This window comes from Panthera leo, chromosome B3 (genome assembly GCF_018350215.1).
Source record: "Panthera leo isolate Ple1 chromosome B3, P.leo_Ple1_pat1.1, whole genome shotgun sequence".
NCBI classification, from domain to species: domain Eukaryota; kingdom Metazoa; phylum Chordata; class Mammalia; order Carnivora; family Felidae; genus Panthera; species Panthera leo.
Genome location: NC_056684.1, coordinates 79,944,345 through 79,950,344, shown reverse-complemented (window position 1 = coordinate 79,950,344; position 6,000 = coordinate 79,944,345). Strand labels below are relative to the sequence as shown.

Genomic DNA, 6,000 nt, shown 5'->3' with positions numbered 1-6,000 from the left:
ACACTACAGGCTCCAGGGTGCTTGAATCTCTGTGATTCTCAGAATCATGGTTTCAAGGATTATAAATACTGGTGAACCCTCCTCTCTCCCACCTGTGTTATGCAGTCTGTATGGGTGAGCCAGCCCTTGGGTTGTTTCCCACCCAAACTCCTTCTGCTCTAGCTATTCTATGGCTTAATAATAATAATAATAATAAAAGACAGAGCAAAACATGACCTCAGTAACCAGGCCAAACTCTGGGGATAAGATTCTGGACATCTTGGAACATTAATCTCTAAGGAATAAGAATATTCTTGTAGGGAATGGTCCATTATCTTGGATCAAAAGCTTGTCTACTTGTCTGTAGGTTGGGTATTAAATGTAATGAGAACTGGATTAAAAAAGAAAAAGATAATTATGAAACAGGCCTTAGATTAGACTTCCTGTTTGTGAGAATAATGCCTATAAATTCATCACTGGTGTGTCAAGCAAAAATGGCCAGCATTTCAAAAAACATCAATGGGAGGAGAGTGTTTGAACCCCAGGTTTGGGGTGGGAAGAAAAGAGAGATGAAATTGGCGTTTGATTTTATGTTGAGTCCCAGTTTCTGGGCTTTTTACTTTGACATCTTTTTTAATGATAACATTTACCTAGCACAGTCTGTAATGTACTACAGTTAGAGACTGTCCTTTTATAACTTGTCTAGAACACTGAACTAAAAGGTACTAATGAAGTTTTTCACTCTACATTATCCCCCAACAGAGTAAGCACAATTCTCCTATCAAAAGGGCTGTTAGCTGACTTGGAAAAATTGGTAAATAATACTGAGTATAGGGATTTCTCAGAATCATTTCCTCTGGGACATCTTCATCTTTTCCATAGTTCTCTAAGTCAGTTTAAAAACACTATTTGATCTTATAGTCAGCCTCTAGTAATTAGCCACATGTGGTTATTCAAACAGCCATTGAACTTTGTCCATGATTGTGCCATATTTTGGGATTATTTCCTTCACACTTTAATTAAAGGGAAACACGTTTAGACAGTCTGTAGAGGAGGGAAATGTGTATCTTTAATTTTTTTTTTTTTAGCCTTTTTCTTTCTGTGACTCATCTCCTCTTCCTTCTCCTAAATCTTTAAGAAGTCAGGCTTTACTTAGCTCTTTGCAGCAAAGCAACATTGTCCAGGCAGAGTTTATACAAGAAGATAGGCTTCTGTGAGCAGAGGGAATGGTATAAAGGGTGTGCCCCCTATGGGGAGCGGGCAAGTCAGATTTTTCAAGTTAAACAGATATTTGCTGCAGTAATTACCCTTTATCATTAATGACAGGCAATTGCCATAGCAACTGGCTGCCACCTGTCTCTCACACACCAGCTCTGTATGCTCTGAAACAAAATAAGAGAACACTGCAGTCAGTTGTGTAGCTACACGTCTGAGGAAGGAAGGAAACTCTATGTTGATATCAGAATCTAGCTACTGGTATGGATGGTTCCTTATGTTCATAAAAGCATTCGATAACAATAAAACTTAAGAGAACTTGAGTTTTTGAACAAATGAATGAACAGTGCTGACCTAGGACAGCGTAATGGGTAAGGGTACAGATCTGGAGTTGGAGAAGAGTTTGAATCCTAGCTTCTCCACTTACTGGCTGAGTGACCTTGGGCAAATGGCTTAACCTCCCCCTAAGTATCATAGGGTTAAACTCCTAGGTTGTTGAAAGGATTAAACTGGAGAATGTTTGTAAAGCACTTAGCCCAAGGTGAGCACTCCATCAGTGGTAGCTAAAAACAGCTACTGCTTGGCAGCAGGTGACTCGAGCACATGGTAAGTGCAGGACACATGGCTCCTGTTAACTTAGTAAATTTGATTGCTAGTGGACCGCTGCTCCGGGAATCCACGTCTTCATTGCATGCTCTAAAAGCTCTCCCTCCACTTTGTATGTATGGAGGCATATGCACAGAGGCACGTAGATGTAGCTTTTTGAATAATATAATTTTGATCTCTACATTTTAGAAATGTCTTCTTGATACCCAAGAGTTCAGCAGGTCATTTACTCTTTCTAATGACACTGCATGTAGACAAATCTCTGAGACAGCTGAAATTGGTTTTTTCCTTTGAATCTCCTTGATTATGTCTCAAACCTCTTTAGCACTCCTCCTTCCCCGAGCCTTGGCTTGGTGCTAAGGCCAATTAGAGACGTTAACCACTCCTCGCCCACAGTGGAGGCATGTGTCTTATCTATCTATCTATCTATCTATCATCTATCTATGTACCTACCTATTTATTTAATCATTGGGGTAATGAGGACATGCCAAATTTTCTTTTTCTTTGACCTCTGTCAAAGAAAACCTATTCAATAACCAGAACCAGCCTGATAAGGTGTGCATACAAACCTCTTTCCCTGCTATCTATCATATGATCATAATATAAATTAAGATTTGTCCAAGCTTACACATGTTGCAGTGTGCAATCTAAAAATCACACATTTCCTCCTTAACTAGTAATTGTTTGAATGCTGTTCTAGGTATTAGTGACCTAAAGCAGGATTCAGGGTCATTCTTAGTACCTAGGTGTCTATCATCGAGCATATTTGAATTCCATGACTTGCCCCCTCTTAAAGAACCTTCCACTGTTTGTTTTCTGTCTAAACTCACTGCTCTTTCTCAGTGCCGGCCTCCCCATTTCCCTTCTGAATTGCTGCGGCAGTCTACTGGCTGGTCCCCTCCTCTCCTATTCATCTTCCACACTGCAGTCAGCATGATTTTATAAAATGCTAATGTAATCATGTTACTGTCCGTAAAAAAGAACTTTTAGTGGGTTTCCATAACCTCCATGATAAAGATCCTTCACCATCTGCCATCACCTCTCTAGTCACATCTTCTATCGTTACTTTTCTCTAGGGATGCCAACTTACACCAAGCTATTCCATGCTTCTTGCCTCAGCTAATACCCTTCATCCTTCTTCATTCTTCAAAGTCCTGCACAGCTGTCGTCTCTTCTTGGAGGGTTTCTCCATTTCTTTTCCCCCTAAAGATCATAACTTCCTCCTTTGTACAGTTCTATATATTGGTTACAATATTATTTATTTGAAAAATATTTAATTCTTCCTTATTAGGCTACTTGTGTTTCACAGGTAAGGTATGGGGTTTCATTCATTTTCAATACCCTTGGATCTGGTAATACCCTTAATAAGGTTTTTTATTGATGTAAAATACATATTTAGCATTTCTATGGATAGGTCTTTTAAAAAACAGTGCTAATGAAAGAGCTTTACTGAAATCATGTTTTTGTATCATTCCTGGATCCTCATATAGAATTCACAAAATTATACGCTTGTATCCTACTCTGAAAATAAAAAATATTAATGTTCTCTGTTTCTCATAATTAAAATTATTTCTTTATCTGATAACATGCTCATAAACATTTTATGTGATAAAAAGGCTCACACAATGTGAAAAAATTAGAATATAAAATTGTATATCCAGGAACTCCAAATTTAGTAAAAAAACAAATATATATAAGCTTAGAGAAAAAGGCACACTATATCAATGAGTGTTTTTTTTGGGGGGGGGGTGGAAGGATTATATATAATTTTTGTTTTCTTGTATGTTTATATTCTAAATTTTTTGCCAAGACCATGTATTTTCTGATCAGAAATTTTTTTTAGTGTAATCGACATGGATGTTAAGTTACTTTTCCACAGAAAGATTACCTAAATGTGCTCATTTTTGTTACTTAGGACAGAAGGTAGGGAAATGTTTTCAATTGTTTATCCATGTTCTTGATCCCCAAACCATTCCCTTTTGCTATGGGATTTGAACTTTATTGTAGGTTACAAATCACTATTTCCACTAGATGTCACCAAACTACTGACAAAAGTAGCTCATATGCTCCGTGCATATGCAAATGCATATGTATTATAAAAACATTAAACATCCCTTGTATTCAGTATTCCTTGGTATCACACAAAGCATTCAGAATTTGAAGAATTAGTAAGAAAACGCATATTACATAAGGTCTGGCCCCTTACATAACAAGTGAGGGCTTATATGGATCCTCTGGCTTTATTTAATCTATATTTTATTAGCTTCTTAATATAAATGTGAAGAGAAAATTGGTATCAGGGGCCTTGCTTAAATTTTTTTTTTATTATTTCTAGATGATTTCAAGCTCCCTTTTTATATAATAACGAAGTAAAAGAAGGTCAGAATCCTGAAACTCCTTTCTGAAGAATACTTTTTAACCTAATACAACTTTTATCATTCAGAATGAGTAGCTCCTTGGTTAACGAGTAGAGATATCTTTCAGTATTAGGATTCTTTTCAGAACATTTTAATTTATTGTAAAGCTGTTTGCAGCTCACTTTATGTTTAAGAAAGCAAAACAAGTAACTTTTCCTTGAGGAATGAAATAAAGCATCTCTAATCTAACAAAGGCAGTTAGAAAGCCACGTTTCTTTAAATGTATGAACCTATTTACTCTGTAGGTTCAAAACTGGTCTTTTTAATGATTGGCTCAGTTAACAACTAAAGTGGGGGGTTGGAGAAAGCTTGTTTCCAATCATTTCTGCTTGGGAATGAAAATGATTGGCCAATCAAAAGACATTTAAATTAGTCAGTGAGCTCTTGGAAAGAAATCCATGTACTGTCTCCTACATTACTGCTATCTTTTTAAAGTTGTGATGCATTATTTTTCTTATGCTTTACCATGGGATGACAAGGAATAACATAACAGTATATAAACCAAAAACTCTGACTAAATTTCTCAGATTTTTTCTTTCTCTAAAATATTTTTTTAATTGTTACTCTTTTAAAATAGCACATGCTAATCTTTTAGTCTTAATGATTTTTAACTACTGTCTATTTAAAATTTCCTCTGTCCCTTTTAATGGCTATTGTACCATATTAATATTCTCAGTGTTAATTCAAAAATAACAGAGCACTACTGATGATAAACCTGGGTTTATCTATGGGAAGATAGTCACTCTTAATTTCAAAAGGAGAGAAACCGAACCAAACCAAATCATCCTACACATACATATCTTAGATAATTTTGGAAGCACTTTTAAAGAAAAAGACATTGGTCATCATATTTCAAATGTTATCAATCCAAAGTAAATAAATATGCATTTCATTATGGATCTTAACTTTCACTAGCTGAGGAATATTAGGGTTAGCACAACAAATTTTTATTTTGTTTTGTGCAAAAATTATGAATTACAAACACTATGGATATATATATCATGGTAGGGAGAGTAACGTCAGTATTACAGGATTCTGGTTTCTACAAGCATTCATCAGTTACAACCTGAAACTTGTATGGTTTGTGCCCTGAACACTGTTTTGCTGATTACACATATACAGTTTCATTATAGAATAAAGTCAGACCTATGTTAGATCCTCTTGCAATACTGTAATATGTAACCGTAATTTAGTTCTGCTGCTCTAGGCATCTCCTTCAAATTTTTCTACTTGAACCTTTCACATGAAATATTCATCTGAGTCCCTCTGATATGGTGACAAGCCTCAACTGTAAAGTGGAGAAGCTGTTTTTGAATGTCCTTCTCCAGATATCTGGATTTCCTTTTCTATAGTACTTGAAAAATGAATAGCTTCCATCAGCTATATATAAGACCTAATAAACTTATGCCCTTGCCATGTTTTACAATGTTAGTATTCCGTTCCTGTGGCCACCAAAACTTCTCTATTTGAGCTCCAGAGAATACTGCATTTACTTTAATTATGCTATTTTCATATTCCCTGCCTCCTTGCTATAATTAATTACTGAATATAGGTAGAGACAAGATTTTATTGGTGGGCCCTCATCCATGAAATTACTCTGATTCCTCAGAGTCTAAGACTGCAGCTCTTCATCTTTGGAAATGAAAGTTCATTTTAGGGTGGGTTAATTTCTTTAAAAATATTTGTAGTAATTTGCTGCAGTTCTTTAACTTTCCATATTTTAAAGAGTATTCCAGGGCAGATTTGCTGTGAAGGAGTTAGGTTTTATAAATGAAAGATACTA

The 6,000-nt window shown here is 35.8% G+C and overlaps 1 long non-coding RNA gene across 2 annotated transcripts in view; it reads right to left on the bottom strand.

Moving 5' to 3' along the window:
* Positions 1-1,067: 1,067 nt before the first annotated feature.
* LOC122222419 overlaps positions 1,068-6,000 on the bottom strand; it is an 85,292-nt gene continuing 80,359 nt past the window's right edge. For both annotated transcript variants that reach the window (XR_006203744.1, XR_006203745.1), the window contains one exon: positions 1,068-1,361. This is a non-coding gene — a long non-coding RNA (uncharacterized LOC122222419). The remainder of the gene's footprint in view (positions 1,362-6,000) is intronic.